Raw genomic sequence first — 22,016 nt, forward strand, 5'->3', positions numbered from 1 at the left:
AAAATCAATTTATTTAATTAAATCCCCCTTTTCCTCTTTTAAATAAATTAACATTTATTTAAATCATTTTAAAACCCCCCCCACTTGCATTTTCCTACAAATGCAACTTGCACACATTTATTGAAATAAATGAATTTTTATTTTAATAAAATCCTATTTTCCCTCACCCACCAAATCCACTTGCAAAATCTAATCCCCTTCTAGATTCTTCTAACCCCTTCCTAATTAACCTAATCCATCCCCTAATTATTGTCACATTCCTAAGCAAAATGGAGTCACTTCTCAAATGGCCCAAAGTCTTGGATAACCATTGAAGGTTTTCAACCTTCAACCACCAAAAACCCCAAAGTCTTTGAAAACCATTAAAGGCTTCCAACTTTCAACCACTTAATCCACAAAGTCTCCAATAACCATTAATGGTTAACTCAAACTCTCCCACATGGTTAAAACATTTGTTTTGACTCAACCTCTACCCAACCCAAGGGTCTCATCAGGTCATTAATGCTTTGACCATGATTATCTCTTAATCATTTGCACAAAGGTTTATCCTTGGATTAACTCCTAATCCAGTGGGTAATCCTAATTTAGGCTTGACCCTTAGCCTTTAGATAACCATGAAGTCTTCTCAGGCATTCAATGCCTCCAACCCCTTTCTTTCAACCCAATCCTGTGTTGACACTTGTCATTATTTTATTGGTGCAAATTGTGCACATGGATCCCCAACTTTCAAGCTTGACCCTTGATTAAACCTTTCAATCCTGGCCATCCATTGCTCCATTTTTCCTATAAATAGAGCCCATTCCTTCATACTCCAGATCCTGAAACTTGTGTGCATCTAAGCTATAGACATTTTAGAAAGCATTTTAGCATAAACAATCTAATCTTTTGTCTTTTGGTTAAAATATATCATTTTAGCATTAGCATTAGCTTTTTATTTCACATTTAGAGCTATATTACAATCTCAATCCTCCATAAGCATCCATAGTGCAAAAAGCTGCTGAGAGCTACACTATTTTGGAACTTGGAGAGGAGAGGAACAAGGGAGAAGGAGCTAATATCATGTTAAGAGATAGTTGGAGATATCTCATTGTCTTACTTCTTTAGTTAGATTCATTAGCATGTTTTTAGTGTCTCCTTTGGAATGCCTTCATGTTTTAGTTTTTGATTGACTAACGCTAATACTTTGTGTGTTTTGTGTTGTTTGATCATAAGCTAACATTGTGCCATTTAGGAGGGCATCACATATAGTGGCAAAAGGGATCACTAATAGCTAGGAAAGGTTGTATATTGATAGTAGTTTTTGATGATGTTGATACAATTCTATGGCAACCATGGGGTGATTACAAGTATTGAATTGAGGATGCACAACAAATACCTTATGTTGACAACCTAGATTTTTTATTGTTCGAATACTGCACATCTTTAAGAGCTATATATTAGGTTGAGAATTATGATGGCTCCATCAAAACAAAGGTATTCTATTAGGGGATAACATTTTTTTGTGTACCTATAGGGAGATGCATTATTGGGATCCTATTATAGATGCAAGTTTGACCATAGATAATTTTCATAGCTTGACACCTCTTTATTGGAATTTGTGATTAGATATTGTTGATGTGGGTACTACAACTAAGTATGTGGGATGGTGACCTATAGATAGGGTAATATGTCTAATAAATCTTTGGGAGAGTATAGAAAATAGTAGAAGAGGATGGTGGAAGGAGGGTACAAAGGAGAGTGGAGCCTATCATGAAACTAGTAGGTGGTGATGATGGAATAGATGATAGAAGAGGTGAAGAGAAAGAAGTTACTATAGGATACAAAGGAGGATTAGCATATGGACTAGAGGAGGTTGGCTAGGATGAGGTGGTAAGTGGTGAGGATGTAGTGGAGGATCTACAAGTGAGACTGTTAATAGAATTAACTACGCATGATGATGCTTGATTAGAGAGAGATTAGGTATGGGTTGAGTATATTACTCTACAGACTCAAGTGGTTATCTTTTAGACACTGGTCATTCATAAATAGCTAAGAGGGACACTCAATTTAGTTAGAGGGATGCAACAATTATTTTGATATCATAGAGAAGAGGAAACCATACAAAAGATCAATAATATATCTATAGGACCAATGACATCAACTATGGTTGAGATTATACAATTTACATGGGAGGCAATATGCTATAAGACATTATATAAGGGTGTTCCACTACAGAGACAATCTATTGGTTTTGTGTCACATAGCTGAACAATGTTGAGGTCTCGAAGATCAGTCAACCAAGGTGTGATGAGTGTACCATTTTCATGGCCACCACCATGGGATCTTGATATAAGACCATCGAGAGTAGCATTATAGGGACTAGAAGGATCACAACATCCATTACTCACCCGATCAGAAGATGGGAGTTCATCTTAGGGGTGTATGATATGTATCAATTTTTGTAGGCTTTTCATCATTTCTTAATATGGGCTCACATACATATGTATATTTATGTCTTGTTTAGCCCATGTATAGACATTATGATGATGCATCTTGACATTATTTTTTAAATATGTGTTAGATGAGATCTATATTGGTAGTGAATTTTCATGTTTTATGGTTTCTATATAATGATCTATGGACATGTATGCATTCTATATGATTTTATATAGATGAATCTACATGGTCATTTTTGTATTTTTCCAATATGTTTTTGTGATGTCAATGCACATAAATGTTATAGATGATACTAATATGTAGTTATGACAACAAAATTTTGGTGTTATAACTAATTTTGTTTCTATATTATAATGGTGATTATATGTGATGTGCTTTGTATGGGATATTTATAATGTGATTTTTGTATTGATTATGGTATGATAAGATTACTATGTAATAACTAATGTGACCTATATGATACTTATTGTAATGTCACCAAAATGTAATGGTGGGTGAAAAATGTATGAATGGGAGATCAAGAGGAAAGATGCCCTTTCCCTCCAAGGAGAGATGAGAGTTTCACTACAAATTTCCCTTCAAACACTTTTCACACATTACATTAGAAGAGTGGGGGGAATACATTATATTCAACCTCCAAAGAAGAATATAGATTTATGAATGAAATGAGAATGATAAGCCAATCCCCTCTTCTACTTGGAATGGAAAGGAATTGATTGAATTATGTATAAAGGCTAAGTGCAAAAGTGACAAAGAACTAATTATAACTTGAGATCAAAGTGTGGGATGAAGCTGTGTACCTAGATCTAGCAGTAATATGTCGAGATGAAGCCACCTAGTAAATTTGAGGAAAAGTTGCCCAGACTGTGGCGGGAATGTACATGGTCCTCTGAAAAATAAGCAAAACGAAAAGGGTTTTTTCACCTTTGCAAATGAAGTTCAAATCCAAAAGTATAGATGCACACCTACAACCTACGCAGAGTAAAGAGAGGAAAATGGGTTGGGATTAGGGGTTTGCCTTCAAGTCAAACCCCAGTTTTGGAATTAACCAAGTAATGAAAGAAAGTACTTGCAAGTAAATGTAAATGAAAGACTGAAATGTAAATCACCTCAAGGGAGGTTGTGATAGAAATGTTTGTATGAAGTTGAATGTTGGAATGAATCTCCTCTTCAATTGTTGAATCCTTGACTTGAACACAACACCTAGCCCTAAAGGGAGACTTGAGAATGCTCAATGCTAGAAAATAATGCTTGAATACTCTTGAATGCTTGAATGCATGATCTCATGTATCTGTCCTATGCCAAAATGGAAGGGCAAATGCGACTTTAATACTTGTCAATTAGGGTTAATGAAACTAAATTTCATCATAGGCCGACAACAGGGAAGTTTTCCCACTCACTGCACAACCTTCTATGCAAACTCAGAAAAGGTTCTGCCCTAAAATAGGGTAGGGATAGGGGCGCCACACCCTTGTCTTGGGAGGATAGCTATGCCATGCCCCTATCCTAGGGGGAAAGGGGTGCCATGCCCCTGTCCTGCCCTTTTCTCAAGGTAGAGTGCAGACAGGGTGGTGTGGAGGGCAAGGGAGAAGCAATTTTTGGGGGTTGAGCAGTCTTTGGTCTCCGATCAGGCTAGGAGATTCAATTTTGCATGCATGAGGACCCTAATGCAGTTGAAAATTTCTAGGCTCACAATTTTATGACACTACATTTAGCCCCCACTTTAGTGAGAGTATGAGTGTACGCCAATACTGTCGGTAAAGTACAAGGAACCAAGATTGAAAGACTTTTACCACGTCAAGGAGGCAAGATACACCAAGCCCCTAGTGGACTTAGGATCTTATGACTTCAATTGACAAAGTAAAAGGGAAGATGAAGAAAGGGAAAACCATGACTACAAGTAGCAAAGTTCCCTTTTCTATGAGTCATGAAAGCAAAGATACCAAAGATTACAAAGTGAAACCAAGTATACTAAGTAACTCTGAGTATCAAGAAGGAAAATATGAGTGGAGTGTATGCCCCCAAGTTAAAGCGATCGTGCATGCCTTATCGGGAGTGATTGCCTTAAGGTAGGATATATCCAAGAGAGAGAGAGAAGAGAGGGAGCATCTAATTGCAAGGATTTAGCCCCCAATCAAGGAATAAACCCAAGGATAATGAACACAAAACAAGAGGTAGTTTCTCTTTCCTCGGGGGTCAATATGTTGTATGATAACTCATGTATATCATATATGTATGTGCATATAATAATCGTCATTCTCCAAAGAAAGGAAACTTCATTGGAAGAAAGGGAAGAGAGGATGTCTTTCGAGTCAACATGAAAGAGATCAAAAAAAAGATCTCAATTCTTTGCATCGTCCCCAAGTAGACATTAAGGGGATTGTTGGAACCCTAAATTTTGGCAAAATTTAGGGTCTCCTAAATGAGATAATTTAGTGAACACCCCCAAAAATGCACCCATGAATCCTGATCCCGATGGGAAATTTAACCTTGCAATTATTTTTACCACCCATAAATAAGAATGATCATCCATATTGAGCTTCCTAGAATCAAATTTTATGCCTTTATCAAGTAGCAAAATTTAGGTACACACTAGTCTAGTCACATAGCCATTCCATTAAGGCCACCTTTGGGAATTAATTCCCTTTTATCCGATGATCGTCATACAAAACCATCTTGGGACAATATTGATGTCACATTAATAAATATTCCTGCAATATTTGTAAACATTGGAGCTCATTTTATATTTTTCCTAAGCTCCAACTTTTTTCGAGTTTGGATTGTCCTCAGAACAACATATTGTCAGAAACACTCTAGAGGCCAACTTTGATGGATCATATCTCACAGGTCAAGATAGATTTTATAGAACCATTTTTTGCTTCAAATTATTGGCTCAGATGTCTACATGCTTTCCAGCATGGGTGGTCTAAAGAAAAGTTTTGACGGGATTTTAAATTGTTTCTTGGCTGCCTTGAGCCAAAAAACGCGTATGAAAAAAGTTTCAAATTTTGAGATCCTGAAAGTGACCCATCTATTATTTTGTTCTCAAGTGATTCTGGTTCCGATTTTATAGTCATACGAGATCATATGGCATATTATTTTAATCTTCTCTTGAGCAAGCGATGTAGTCAGCAGGGTCAATTTAAAAAAGAGGTACTTGAAATTTGCGAGTTGCTCAAAAATGGATGAGAAACCCATGTTTTATTTTAAATATCATAATGGCTTTCCAATTTTCATGGCTTGAGGATGCACGGTTTGACTATAGTAAAATTTCTCTGAAATGGCAAGAAGACAAATTAAAATATTTCAAAAAATTTCTATAGTTTCTGATATCAAATTATGGAATAATTAAATATTTAAATCATTCGAGAGGCAAAAAGATGAAAGGAGGTAGTTTGGTCAGGTATTAAAGCGGAGATGCAATGGTCAATATTTGAGTGAGATGAATTCACAGACACAACACAATAATTGTTTGCACCACTCTTGAAGGTATCATCACATACAATAGTCCATTTACACAAAATGAGTTTGTTAAATTTTTAAAAATAAAAACTTTCTAGAAAATGCAGTTGGTCGATATTAAGCCAAGTTTGCAACCTTCAGCCAACATGGTAGCCTTGGAATCGAGCATGGACAAACAAAGATATAAAGCGAGCATCGTATGAATGTATCAAAATGGCATGTGAAACAAACAAGCTGTACTAGTAGACATAGCACGAGATTTTCGCCTTGAGGAAATATGGTATCATGGAATGCAAGGTTGAGCTATTTAAAGGTTTTAAAATTTTTACAAGCAAATACAATTCACAGGCATCGAACTGGATTATATGACTTCCCAGCAGGGAGTTTCAAACAATGACTGAAGAAATTCAAAACAAATGCAACTACAAAGATGGGTAAAATTGTTGAAAAAGCAATAGAGCTTATTTAATAGTCCTCAAATTTTGATGAAACTACGATATCTAGAAATTTGAAAAGTGTTTTATCGAAAGGAAGAGTTTCATAGATAAACCCTATGAATTAAAACATAGAGGAATGGGGCAAAGATGAAGTGATAGGAACAGATAGAAGTGTAAAAGTCAATCACATAAATTTTGCCGGCATCCTCCATGTCTCTAGCAGAGGTATTTTGTTGATTATTGACGTTACAAATTCCATGGTGGATAAATACAAAATGGTGGATAAATGCAAAATGGAGGCACCACAAAGGAACAATGTTCGTGACACTAAAGTAAAAATAATTATGAGTAAATTATTTTGTTGGTGAGGGATATATTTCACTGAAATACCAATGGCAAGAATTCATAAAAGGGTGAGGAAATAATTTTTACTTAAGTGTGAATGATATTATATGGTAAGTGTAGAAATTTCATAAAATTGAGATAGAGTGGGGTAATAACTTAATTGGTGAAAAACTCAAGAAAATAAACTATTTGGCAGAGGATATTGATTAAACATATATATTACCAAGAGTGATATGTATTCTGGGATTAATTTATCAAGGTAAAACATTTGATATGAATCTAAAAATATCGAGTAAAATATTGTTACCTAGTGTAAAGTGTTTTCCATAGATAAGGAATACGAAAGAAGAATTATGTTCTCCTGGGTAAAGATGTCTTCTGGAATGTTTGGGAGAATTAACCTCCAAATTGGTGAGATGATTCAATGAGATTATGAAGGCCAACATCAAGTAAAAGCATTATTTTTAAGGAATCAAAAATGTGGTGAGTGAAATAAGTTCATAATTAAAAGTGAAAGAATATGAAGGAAATATTTTACCAAAGGGTCTTGTTTCACTTATAAGAGTAAAATGCAAAGTTAGAGGGGATTTTATTCTTACTTGTACTATTCCACAAAAGGAATGGATGGTAGAAAGTTTTATTCATAGGTGAGGAATTTTTACATAAATGCCATATGAGTAAATATAAGAATACAAATGTGAAGATGTTGGCCGAAGAGGAGTGATAGTCATTACCAAAGATTAATATATTATAAAATACTTTACTCATAAAGTATTATTCAAAAAAAATAAAATCAAAATTAAAGAGTGATTAAAGAAGTATCCAAATCTTGGAGCCAATTTTTGTAAAAAATATGAGCATGAAGATTGTCAGCGCATGAAGAGTGTTATTATTTTGAAGTCTGAAAATTAAAGTGATTAAAAATAAATATTTTAATCATAGTTAATTAAATGTAAAGTTGCATTGAACAAAGTGAAGGGTCATAACCCTAAAAAATGTAATGTATATGTGTGAAATCAAGACCGAAGAGATTCGAGGGTTTTTTTAACAAAAGAAATAGAATATAAACTCTGGCATACTATTGTACCATTTTGAAGTTTTTAATAGAATCAGTCATTTTTTTCTGCATGTGCTGTGGAGTATCTCATTTTCTGTAGGCAGTTGTTTGTGATATTATCTAAAGGAGATAAGGTTATTCGTATTCTTACAGCGAAGTTTATGCTCCTATATTATAAATTTGGATTAAAAAGATCTACTCGTGGATTGTAATTGTTCCTTGTAGTTCTTCCTTGAATGGTCCCTTAAGGTTAGGGTTAAATTCATTCGGGCGGTTTATGATATAAACATTTAGTAGACGATATAAGAAACAATAACTGATAGATTTACCAAAGGGTGTAGGTTTAAAAACTATCTCACAAATCATACATTAAGTCCTAGAGAAATATAAGACTCTGTAGCCCAAATAACAAGAAAGACACTAGTCATTCACAAATCACAACCTTTACCATATTAATTACCTTTGCATTAAAACTATAGGATAAGTGAGTAGGATTCATAGAAACAATTAGCAATAGTATACATACATATAAATTTCAAGTACAAAGATCGAATAGCTTCCACAACAACAATATTGAACTTATCTAAAAGTCACCTATCTTAGGAACCTATGCCAATATGAGAGAGAGAAAAAATTAGATCAAGATACTCAATCTGCTATAAAAAGCATTAGTCATCAAAAGCCACTAGTGAATAGGTATACCGACCTAGGTCTTGCAGAGCCTAAAGTGAGGGAGTTAGTAGCCAAATAGGTTCACTCTATAAGTTGGCCAAATCAAATTGGAGGGTTTGATCATAGGAGTTGGCATTTCCTTAGAACCTATCCAATCTATTGATTTGAGATCAAACAAATTGGTGACTCTGCTAGGGAGAACAAACATAAAAATGACTCTGCTGTGGGAAAGAAACTCAAAAGAAACAAAAAGAAATTTTGTCCTCTATGAAGGAGGTGGTGACTCTATGTATAATTAATGAAGAAAATATCAATGGTTGATAAAATATCAATCCAAAATGTATCAATATCCATATTTTTATGAAGCCCCGTGTTCAGGGATACAACATACATATACAAAATGACAACTTTATGAAGCATACAAGCAGTTGGATTTCAGTAGCATCCCAAGGTATCCATATCTATTCCCCTATGAGATTAAAAATCGTATGCCAAGGTTTCATGGAGTGGAGGGTGAATCACCAATTGAGCATTTGAAAGATTATTACTCGTTTATTGAAAAATTTCAGATTTGTGCGGAGGAATTGATCATGAAACTATTGGTGATGACACTGGAAGATGTTGCGGAACAGATTTTTAGGTTGTTCTCCCCATAAAGCATCTCATCGTGGGAGGAACTTGAATGGTGGTTTGTAGAGGACTTCTATGGCATCATTAAAAAAAATGTATCCATCATTAATCCATTAGTCTATCCTCCACAATGTTTTACATTCCATAATCAGATTCAAATAGATCATTATATTGACCCTTTCGCAGGTATTAATGCATTCTTCAGCATAAGGAGAAAGGAAGGAGAATCTATGAAAGGATTAATTGGTAGAATGATGACAACTTATTTGCAAATACCTGATGATATAAGGCCTAATATATCTATGCTCACAGAATTACTCATGAGGGAATGCGGACTTGATAATTTGGAATTAGCATGTTCGGTTGCTATGGAGATGAACATGACACTACATGATATACATGAGAAGAATAACATCAACATAAGAGATGCAAATGAAGACGAATATATAGGAGAATCAGTTATCCATTTGGAAGGCCCATTTGATGAAGAAGCAATTGATGATGTTTGTGAGTACGATTCAGAACCTGAAGAAATTACTGTTGATAGTGATGATGAGGAATGGTCTCCATGTGAAGAAGCATACTTGTTTGACAATGAACAAATGGTTGATTCATCCGCACATGAGAACTGTGATTATTTAATTGGTGAAGAAGATGAATATTCACTCAGTAGTGAATAAATTTCAGATTTGTTGGATATAGAGTATCATAAATATAAGAGAGATTCAAAACCTCTATCTCCTGCACAGATACAATTTGATACTAGAGATATGCATCATAGAAATTCACGGAAGATAAAGAAGGTTGTATCTAATAAAAATGTGCATTGTGAGCAACACATAGAAGAAAATACATTTGAAAATGGACTCAAATTTTTTTCAAATCCATTATATGGTGAAGTCTCAGAGGAACCTCAATTATTTTGCTAGGGCATATACACATCTGGAGTTTTGAATTTTCCAATCCAATGTTTGAAGAGGAAAAAGTAAGTTTAGATGGAATGAGCGGTATAGTGATGGATGTTGGTTCAGTGGGAAAATATGAGGTGTATAGTTCTGTGGAGGAATGTGAAACAATATCTAAAAAAAATAAAATTACTTCTTGAGTTACAATGTTGACATTGCTAAGGATGAAATAAAAGTTGAACAACTATTTTTTTTGATTAAAGTGGAGAACCCCTATAATATAGGGATGAACAATAGGGCATTTGCGGACATGAAGATACTTCAAAAGGAAAATAGTAAAAAATATAAGTTTTTAACTTTTATGAGGAAATACCTGAAGAAGAGTAATAATATTTTGAACCCTAATGTTGATATCTTGCCTAAACCTAAGCATGAAGTAGAAGGCAAAAATAAATGTCAAGTGGGTAATGTGCAACATGCTCGAAAAAGAGGAATGAGATATAAGATATATGTAAACCAGGGACAATTTCAAAGTGTGCATATAATAATTTATGAAATTCCAAAGTCCCCAAAAGTAAGGGGAAAAGGAGAAAGTAATTAATCGAGTAATTACTCAAAAGACCATTATCCATGTTATAGGACAAATTATAATAATAGAAGTCATTATAACATATATGAAAAACATGAAAAGATGACAATTGATGTGCCTGATGATGAAATCAGACTAGTCAATGATATGTGCCAAATTGGAATGTTGTTGGAAAATGAGAACCAGGTGTTTGATCTAGGAAAAATGGGTGTTCATGTTTTTGGGACCTAGGGGTCACCAGATGCAGTTTTAAAATAATCTAAAAAAGGGAGGTGATTGGTAATGGTCTACTCTACCAGAGAAAATTGGATTCTTGCTATGCCCATAGGGGGCATACATCCCCAGATAGAGCCACTGTTGGAACCCTAAATTTTGGCAAAATTTAGGGTCTCCTAAATGAGACAATTTAGTGAACACCCCCAAAAATGCACCTATGAATCCTAATCCCGATGGGAAATTTGACCTTGCAATTATGTTTACTACCCATAAATAAGCATGATCATCCATATTGAGCTTCCCAGAATTAAATTTGATGCCTCTATCAAGTAGCAAAATTTAGGTACACACTAGTCTAGTCACATAGCCATTCCAAGGCCACCTTTGGGAATTAATTCCTTTTTATCTGATGATCGTCATACAAAACCATCTTGGGACAGCATTGATGTCACATTCATAAATATTCCTACAATATTTTGTAAACATTGGAGCTTGTTTTATATTTTTCCTAAGCTCCAACTTTTTCGAGTTTGCATTGTCCTCAGAACAACATATTGTCAGAAACACTCTAGAGGCCAACTTTGATGGATAATATCTCACAAGTCAAGATGGATTTTATAGAACCATTTTTGCTTCAAATTATTGGCTCAGATGTCTACATGCTTTCCAGCATGGGTGGTCTAAAGAAAATTTTTGATAGGATTTTAAATTGTTTCATGACTGCCTTGAGCCAAAAAACGCGTCTGAAAAAAGTTTCAAATTTTGAGATCCTGAAAGTGACCCACCTATTATTTTGGTCTCAAGTGATTCGGGTTCCGATTTCATAGTCATACGAGATCATATGGCATATTATTTTAATCTTCTCTCAAGCGAGCGATGTAGCTGGTAGGGTCAATTTATAAAAGAGGTACTTGAAATTTGCGAGCTGCTAAAAAATGGATGAGAAACCCATGTTTTATTTTAAATATCATAATGGCTTGCCAATTTTCATGGATTGAAGATGCACGGTTTGACTACAGTAAAATTTATCTGAAATGGTAACAAGACAAATTAAATTATTTCAATATTTTTTCTATAGTTTCTGATATCAAATTATGAAATAATTAAATCATCCGAGAGGCAAAGAGTTGAAAGGAGGTAGTTTGGTCAGGTATTAAAGCGGAGATGGAATGGTGGAAATGTGAGCAAGATGAAATCACAGGCAAAGCATAGTAATTGTTTGCACCATCTTCCTCAAGGTATCATCACATAAAGTGGTCCATTTACACAAAATGAGTTTATTAAATTTTTATAAAGAAAAACTTTCTAGAAAATGCAGTTGGCCGATATTAAGCCAAGTTTGCAGCCTTCAGCTAGCATGGTAGCCTTGGAATCAAGAATGGACAAATAAAGATATAAAGCGAGCAACATATAAATGTATCAAAATGGCATGTGAAACAAACAACCTGTATTAGCAGACATAGCATGGAATTTTTGCCTCGAGGAGATACGATATCATGGAATGCAAGGTTGATCTATTTAAAGGTTTTAAAATTTTACAAGCAAATACAATTCACAGGCATCGAACCAGATTATATGACTTCCCAGTGGGGAGTTTCAAACAATGACTAAAGAAATTCAAAACAAATGCAACTACAAAGATGGGTAAAATTGTTGAAAAAGCAATAGAGCTTATTTAATAGTCCTCAGATTTCGATGAAACTATGATATCTATAAATTTGAAAAGTGTTTCATCGAAAGGAAGAGTTTCATCGACAAACCCTATGAATTAAAACATAGAGGAGTGGGGCAAAGATGAAGCGATAGGAACAGGGAGAAGTGTAAAATTTAATCACATAAATTTTGCCAGCATCCTCCTTGTCTGCGATAGAGGTATTTTGTTGATTATTGACATTGCAAATTCCATGGTGGATAAATGCAAAATGGAGGCACCACAAAGGAATAATGTTCATGACACTAAAGTAAAAATAATGATGAGTAAATCATTTTGTTGGTGAGGGATATATTTCACTAAAATACCAATGGCAGGAAATCATAAAAGGGTGAGGAAATAATTTTTACTTAAGGGTGAATGATATTATATGGTAAGCATAGAAATTTCATAAAATTGAGATATAGTGGGGTAATAACTTAATTTGTGAAAACCTCAAGAAAATAAACTATTTGGCAGAGGATATTGATTAAACATATATATTACTAAGAGTGTTATGTATACTGGGATTAATTTATCAAGGTAAAACATTTGATATGAATCTAAAAATATCGAGTAAAATATTGTTACCCAATGTAAAGTGTTTTCCATAGATAAGGAGTACGGAAGAAGAATTATGTTCTCCTGGGTAACGATGTCTTCTAGAATGTTTGGGAGAATTAGCCTCCAAATTGGTGAGATGATTCAATGAGATTATGAAGGCCAACATCAAGTAAAAGCATTATTTTTGAGGAATCAAAAATGTGGCGAGTGAAATAAGTTCATAATTACAAGTGAAAGAATATGAGGAAAATATTTTACCAAAGGGTTTTGTTTCAGTTATAAGAGTAAAATGCAATGTTAGAGGGGATTTTATTCTTACTCGTACTATTCCACAAAAGGAATGGATGGTAGAAAGTTTTATTCATAGGTGAGGAATTTTTACATAAATACCATATGAGTAAATATAAGAATACAAATGTGAAGATGTTGGCCGAAGAGGAGTGATAGTCATTACCAAAGATTAATATATTATAAAATACTACAGTCATAAAGTATTATTCACAAAAAAAAATAAAAAATTAAAGAGTGATTAAAGAAGTATCCAGATCTTGGAGCCAATTTCCGTAAAAAATACAAGCACGAAGATTGTCAGCGCATGAAGAGTGTTATTATTTTGAAGTTTGAAGATTAAAGTGATTAAAATTAAATATTTTAATCATAGTTAATTAAATGTAAAGTTGCACTGAACAAAGGGAAGGGTCATAACCCTAAAAATTGTAATGTATATGTGTGAAATCAAGACCGAAGAGATTGGGGGATTTTTTAACAAAAGAAATAGAATATAAACTCCGGCATACTATTGTACCATTTTGAAGTTTTTAATAGAATCAGTCATTTTTTTTTGCATATGTGCTATGGATTATCTCATTTTCTTTAGGCAGTTGTATGGGCTATTATCTAAACGAGATAAGGTTATTTGTATTCTTAAAGTGAAGTCTATGCTCCTATGTTATAAATTTGGATTAAAATGATATACTCGTGGATTGTAATTGTTCCTTGTAGTTCTTCCTTGAATGGTCCCTTAAGGTTAGGGTTAAATTCATTCAGGCAGTTTATGATATAAACATTTAGCAGACCTCATACAAAACAATAACCGATAGATTTACCAAAGGGGGTAGGTTTAAAAACTATCTCACAAATCATACATTAAGTCCTATAGAAATATAACTCTGTAGCCAAAATAACAGGAAAGACATTGGTCATTCACAAATCACAACGTTTACCATATTAATTATCTTTGCATTAAAACTATAGGATAAGTGAGTAGGATTCATAGAAACAATTAGCAATAGTATACATACATATAAATTTCAAGTACAAAGATCTAATAGCTTCCACAACAACAATATTGAACTTATCTAAAAGTCAACTATCTTAGGAACCTATGCCAATCTGAGACAGGTAAAAATTTAGATCAAGATACTCAATCTGCTATAAAAAGAATTAGTCATCGAAAGCCACTAGTGAATAGGTATACCCGCCTAGGTCTTGCAGAGCCTAAAGTGAGGGAGTTAGTAACCAAATAGGTTCACTCTATAAGCTGGCCAAATCAAATTGAAGGGTTTGATCATAGGAGATGGCATTTCCTTAGAACCTATCCAATCTATTGATTTGAGATCCGACAGATCGGCGATTCTGTTGGGGAGAACAAACATAAAAAGGAGTCTGCTGTGGGAAAGAAACAAAGGAAACAAAAAGAAATTTTGACCTCTATGAAGGAGGTGGCGACTCTGTGGATTATTAATGAAGAAAATATCAGTGGTTGATACAATATCAATTCAAAATGTACCAATATCCATATTCTTGTAAAGCTCCGTGTTCAAGGATACAACATACATATACAAAATGTCAACTTTATGAAGCATACAAGCAGTTGGATTTCAGTAGCATCCCAATGTATCCATATCCATTCCCCTATGAGATTAAAACTCGTATGATGAGGTTTCATGGAGCAGAGGGTGAATCATCAATTGAGCATTTGAAAGAATATTACCAATTTATTGAAAAATTTCAGATTTGTAAGGAGGAATTGATCATGAAACTGTTCATGATGACACTGGAAGATGTTGCAGAACAAATTTTTAGGTTGTTGTCCCCACAAAGCATCTCATCGTGGGAGGAACTTGAATGGTGGTTTGTAGAGGAGTTCTATGGTATCACTAAAGAAAATGTATCTGTCATCAATCCATCAATCTATCCTCCACAATGTTTTACATTCCATAATCAGATTCAAATAGATCGTTATATTGATCCTTTTGCATGTATTAATGCATTCTTCAGCATAAGGAGAAAGGAAGGAGAATCTATAAAAGGATTAATTGGTAGAACGATGACAACGTATTTGCAAGTACCTGATGATATAAGGCCTAATATATCTATGCTCATGGAATTACTCATGAGGGAATGCAGACTTGATAATTTGGAATTAGCGTGTTCGGTTGCTATGGAGATGAACATGACACTACATGATATATGTGAAAAGAGTAAAATCAACATAAGAGATGCAAATGAAGAAGAATATATAGGAGAATCGGTTATCTATTTGGAAGGACCACCTAATGAAGAAGCAATTGATGATGTTTGTGAGTACGAGTCAGAACCTGAAGAAATTATGGTTGATAGTGATGATGATGAATGGTCTCCATGTAAAGAAGCATACTTGTTTGACAATGAACAAATGGTTGATTCATCTGTACATGAGAACTGCAATGATTTAATTGGTGAAGAAGAAGAATAATCACTCAGTAGTGAACAAATTTCAGATTTGCTGGATATAGAGTATCATAAATATAAGAGAGATTCAAAACCTCTATCTCTTGCACAAATAAAATTTGATACTAGAGATATGCATCATAGAAATTCATGGAAGACATAGGAGGTTGTATCTAATAAAAATGTGCATTGTGATCAACACATAGAAGAACCTCAATTATTTTGCCAATGGCCTCCAAATTTTTTCAAATCCATTATCTGGTGAAGTCTCAGAGGAACCTCAATTATTTTGCCAAGGCATATACACATATGGTATGTTTGAATTTTCTAGTCCAATGTTTGGAGAGGAAAAAGTAAGTTTAGATGGAATGAGCGGTATAGTGATGGATGTTGGTTCAGTGGGAAAATATGAGGTGTATATTTCTGTGGAGGAATGTGAAACAATATCTAAAAAAAAAATTACTTCTTGAGTTCCAATGTTGACATCGCTAAGGATGAAATAAAGGTTGAACAACTATTTTTTTTTATTAAAGTGGAGAACCCCTATAATATAGAGATGAACAATAGGGCATTTGTGGACATGAAGATACTTCAAAAGGAAAATAGGAAAAAATATAAGTTTTTAACTTTTTATGAGGAAATACCCAAAGAAGAGTAATAATATTTTGAACCCTAATGTTGATATCTCACCTAAACCTAAGCATGAAGTAGAAGGCAAAAAGAAATATCAAGTGGGTAATGTGCAACATGCTCGAAAAAGAGGTACGATAAATAAGTACATGTAAACCAGGGACAATTTCAAAGTGTGGATATAATAATTTATGAAATTCCAAAGTCCCCAAAAGTAAGGGGAAAAGGAGAAAGTAATTAACCGAGTAATTACTCAAAAGACCATTATCCAGGTTATAGGACAAATTATAATAATAGAAGTCACTATAACATACATGACAAACATGGAAAGATGAAAATTGATGTGCCTCATGATGAATTCAACTTGATCAATGATATGTGCCAAATTAGAATGTTGTTCGAAAATGAGAACCAGGTGTTTGATCTAGGAAAAATGAGTGTTCATGTTTTTGGGACCTAGGGGTCACTAGATGCAATTTTAAAATAATCTACAGAAGGGAGGTGATTGGAAATTGTCTACCCTACTAGAGAAAATTGGATTCTTGCTATGCCCATAGGGGGCATACATCCCCAGATAGAGCCACTGTTGGAACCCTAAATAATGGCAAAATTTAGGGTCTCCTAAATGAGATAATTTAGTGAACACCCCCAAAAATGCACCCATGAATCTTGATCTCGATGGGAAATTTGACCTTGCAATTATGTTTACCACCCATAAATAAGCATGATCATCCATATTGAGCTTCCCAGAATCAAATTTGATGCCTCTGTCAAGTAGCAAAATTTAGGTACACACTAGTCTAGTCACATAGCCATTCCATTAAGGCCACCTTTGGGAATTAATTCCTTTTTATCCGATGATCGTCATACAAAACCATCTTGGGACAACATTGATGTCACATTAATAAGTATTCTAGCAATATTTGTAAACATTGGAGCTTGTTTTATATTTTTCCTAAGCTCCAACTTTTTCGAGTTTGGATTGTCCTCAGAACAACATATTGTCAAAAACACTCTAGAGGCCAACTTTGATGGATAATATCTCACAGGTCAAGATGGATTTTACAGAACCATTTTTTGCTTCAAATTATTGGCTCAGATGTCTACATGCTTTCCTGCATGGGTGGTCTAAAGAAATTTTTTGATAGGATTTTAAATTGTTTCGTGACTGCCTTGGGCCAAAAAACACGTCTGAAAAAAGTTTCAAATTTTGAGATCTTGAAAGCGACCCACGTATTATTTTGGTCTCAAGTGATTCTGGTTCCGATTTCATAGTCATACAAGATCATATGGCATATTATTTTAATCTTCTCTCGAGTGAGCAATGTAGTTGGCAAGGTCAATTTATAAAAGAGGTACTTGAAATTTGTGAGCTGCTAAAAAATGGATGAGAAACCCATGTTTTATTTTAAATGTCATAATGGCTTGCAAATTTTCATGGCTTGAAGATGCACGGTTTGACTACAGTAAAATTTCTCTGAAATGGCAAGAAGACAAAGTAAAATATTTCTATATTTTTCTATAGTTTCTGATATCAAATTATGGAATAATTAAATATTTAAATCATCCGAGAGGCAAAGAGTTGAAAGGAGGTAGTTTGGTCAGGTATTAAAGCGGAGATGCAATGGTGGATATGTGAGCGCGATGAAATCAGAGACATAGCACAGTAATTGTTTGCACCACTCTTCCTGAAGGTACCATCACATACAATTGTCCATTTACACAAAATGAGTTTGTTAAATTTTTAAAAAGAAAAACATTCTGGAAAATGTAGTTGGCCGATATTATGCCAAGTTTGCAGCCTTCAACCAACATGGTAGCCTTGGAATCAAGCATGGACAAATAAAGATATAAAGTGAGCAACATATAAATGTAATGAAATGGCATGTGAAACATACAAGCTGTATTAGCAGACATAGCACAAAATTTTAGCCTCAAGGAAATATGGTATCATGGAATGCAAGGTTGATCTATTTACAGGTTTTAAAATTTTACAAGCAAATACAATTCACAGGCATCGAACTAGATTATATGACTTCCCAGCGAGGAGTTTCAAACAATGACTGAAGAAATTCAAAACAACTGCAACTACAAAGATGGGTAAAATTGTTGAAAAAGCATTAGATCTTATTTAATAGTCCTCAGATTTTGATGAAACTTTGATATCTATAAATTTGAAAAGTGTTTCATCGATAAATCCTATGAATTAAAACATAGAGGAGTGGGGCAAAGATGAAGCGATAGGAATAGGCAGAAGTGTAAAAGTCAATCACATAAATTTTGCCAACATCCTCCTTGTCTACGGTAGAGGTATTTTGTTGATTATTGACCTTGCAAATTCCATGGTGGATAAATGCAAAATGGAGGCACCGCAAAGGAATAATGTTCATGACACTAAAGTAAAAATAATGATGAGTAAATCATTTTGTTGGTGAGGGATATATTTCACTGAAATACCAATGGCAAGAAATCCTAAAAGGGCGAGGAAATAATTTTTACTTAAGGGTGAATGATATTATATTGTAAGTGTAGAAATTTCATAAAATTGAGATAGAGTGGGGTAAGAACTTAATTGGTGAAAACCTCAAGAAAATAAACTATTTGGCAGAGGATATTGATTAAACATATATATTACTAAGAGTGTTATGTATACTGGGATTAATTTATCAAGGTAAAACATTTGATATGAATCTAAAAATATCGAGTAAAATATTGTTACCCAATGTAAAGTGTTTTCCATAGATAAGGAGTACGGAAGAAGAATTATGTTCTCCTGGGTAACAATGTCTTCTAGAATGTTTGGGAGAATTAGCCTCCAAATTGGTGAGATGATTCAATGAGATTATGAAGGCCAACATCAAGTAAAAGCATTATTTTTAAGGAATAAAAAATGTGGCGAGTGAAATAAGTTCATAATTACAAGTGAAAGAATATGAGGAAAATATTTTACCAAAGGGTTTTGTTTCAGTTATAAGAGTAAAATGCAATGTTAGAGGGGATTTTATTCTTACTCGTACTATTCCACAAAAGGAATGGATGGTAGAAAGTTTTATTCATAGGTGAGGAATTTTTACATAAATGCCATATGAGTAAATATAAGAATACAAATGTGAAGATGTTGGCCAAAGAGGAGTGATAGTCATTACCAAAGATTAATATATTATGAAATACTTTAGTCATAAAGTATTATTCACAAAAAAAAAAATACAAATTAAAGAGTGATTAAAGAAGTATCCAAACCTTGTAGCCAATTTCCGTAAAAAATTCAAGCACGAAGATTGTCAGCGCATGAAGAGTGTTATTATTTTGAAGTCTTAAGATTAAAGTAATTAAAATTAAATATTTTATTCATAGTTAATTAAATGTAAAGTTGCACTAAACAAAGTGAAGGGTCATAACCCTAAAAAATGTAATGTATATGTGTGAAATCAAGACTGAAGAGATTGATGGGATTTTTTAACAAAATAAATAGAATATAAACTCTGGCATACTATTGTACCATTTTGAGATTTTTAATAGAATTAGTCATTTTCTTCTACATATGTGCTATGGATTATCTCATTTTCTGTAGGCAGTTGTTTGTGATATTATCTGCAGTAGATGAGGTTATTCATATTCTTACAATGAAGTCTATGTTCCTATTTTATAAATTTGGATTAAAAAGATCTACTCGTGGATTGTAATTTTTCCTTGTAGTTCTTCCTTGAATGGTCCCTTGAGGTTAGGGTAAAATTCATTTAGGTGGTTTATGATATAAACATTTATCAGATCTCATAAGAAACAGTAACTGACAGATTTACCAAAGGGGGTAGGTTTAAAAACTATCTCACAAACCATACATTAAGTCCTAGAGAAATATAAGACTCCGTAGGCCAAATAATAGGAAAGACACTGGCCATTCACAAATCACAACCTTTACCATATTAATTACCTTTGCATTAAAACTATAGGATAAGTGAGTAGGATTCATAGAACCAATTAGAAATAGTATACATACATATAAATTTGAAGTACAAAGATCAAATAGCTTCCACAACAACAATCTTGAACTCTTCTAAAATCACCTCTTCTAGGAATCTATGTCATTCTGAGGTAGGGAAGATTTTAGACCAAGATACTCAATCCTCTATAAAAAGAATTGGTCATGAAAAGCCACTAGTGAATAGGTATACCCGCTTAGATCTTGTAGAGCCTAAAGTGAGGGAGTTAGTAACCAAATAGGTTCACTCTATAAGTTGGCCAAGTCAAATTGGAGGGTTTGATCATAGGAGTTGGCATTTCCTTAGAACCTATCCAATCTATTGATTTGAGATCCAACAGGGATAATAGAAGAACATGGACATGCATAGAAGAATGGTCACAAAAGAGCAAGAAAGGAGAGAGAGAGAGAAGATCTATAGTGCTAATATTGCTAAGCTAACACAACATCCGCCTCCTGATCTTGCTAATCACTATTTTGGGAAGGCGAGCAGCATGCCAGAGGAGCAACATCAAGCACAATAGATGGAGCTATCACAAGATCCAAACAAGGACTATGCTCATGTTGTAAGTCACTTTGTTCGATTCTAGGAGCTAAGATTAGGGTTTGTGAAAATACAACTGATAAATGCTTGTCCACATCAACATATTAATACTCACTATCGAAAGCATAAGGAGTTGTATTTCCATCATGAATAACATTTTCACCCATGTCTTCATCAAATTTTAGAGAAAGAGGAGCAAGAAAATGAATAGGAGTAAAGCCATCACATGTTTTGTGCAACTTATGATTTGGATATGTAGGTTGAACATATTTCTTAGGAGAAAAGGGAATCATGTCAACTATTGGAGTCTTAGGAGATTGAGTATTTTGAGGGACAAATTCACAAGCTCAAACACGACATCTTCATCAACGTTCTCTCACACAAAGATTCTATCGAGTCTTAGTGGAAGGCTGAGAAGGAGGGGGAACACTTGAAAAAGTAGGAATATTTCTCTCCTTGATAGTTGAAGGTTTAGGTTGAGGTCTTTTAGGTTGAACAAGAGGAGAAGCAAGCCTCTTCTCTCGATAAGAGGAAGGAGGTGGAATTGCACCATACAAAGAAGGAATATTAGGTGTAGGAAGGAGACCAGGTCCATCATGAGGAGGAGGTACAGGTCTAACCTTAGGAAGAATATTGTTGTTCTTCTTAGGAGAAGGTATAGTCACATCCATAGGAATAGATTGATGATCTTTCTTAGGAGGGAGATTAGTTCTATCTGTGAGGGGAAGAACTTTATCTTCAAGTATGATAGGAATGTCAAGTTACTAATACATTTGGACTAGATTTTTGACTGAGGTTTCCGACAGAGAAGTTATATTGTGGCCAAATTTGTTTTTTTTTGAAAAAATGCCCGCATTCGTCATAATTTCGACGGAAATTTCCCATTTGATTTCGACGAAGAAGGCATTAGCAATGAGAATTTTCTTTTTTTCAAAAAAGAGCTCAAGTTTGTCAGAATTACGACGACAGCGACCATTACAAAATAAAAAAAGAGGCAGGGAATTCATTTGTGAATTGCAATCCCACATAGGCGTCTGTGGCGACTTCAACCCCCAAGAACATCAAACCCGTGTTGAAGGCAATCCCGCATAGGAGGTAGATTCAAATTGCCCTAGTTTTTAATTTCATGTTGCAAAAAATATACATGT

This window comes from Cryptomeria japonica, chromosome 11 (assembly GCF_030272615.1).
Source record: "Cryptomeria japonica chromosome 11, Sugi_1.0, whole genome shotgun sequence".
In the NCBI taxonomy this organism is placed as follows: domain Eukaryota; kingdom Viridiplantae; phylum Streptophyta; class Pinopsida; order Cupressales; family Cupressaceae; genus Cryptomeria; species Cryptomeria japonica.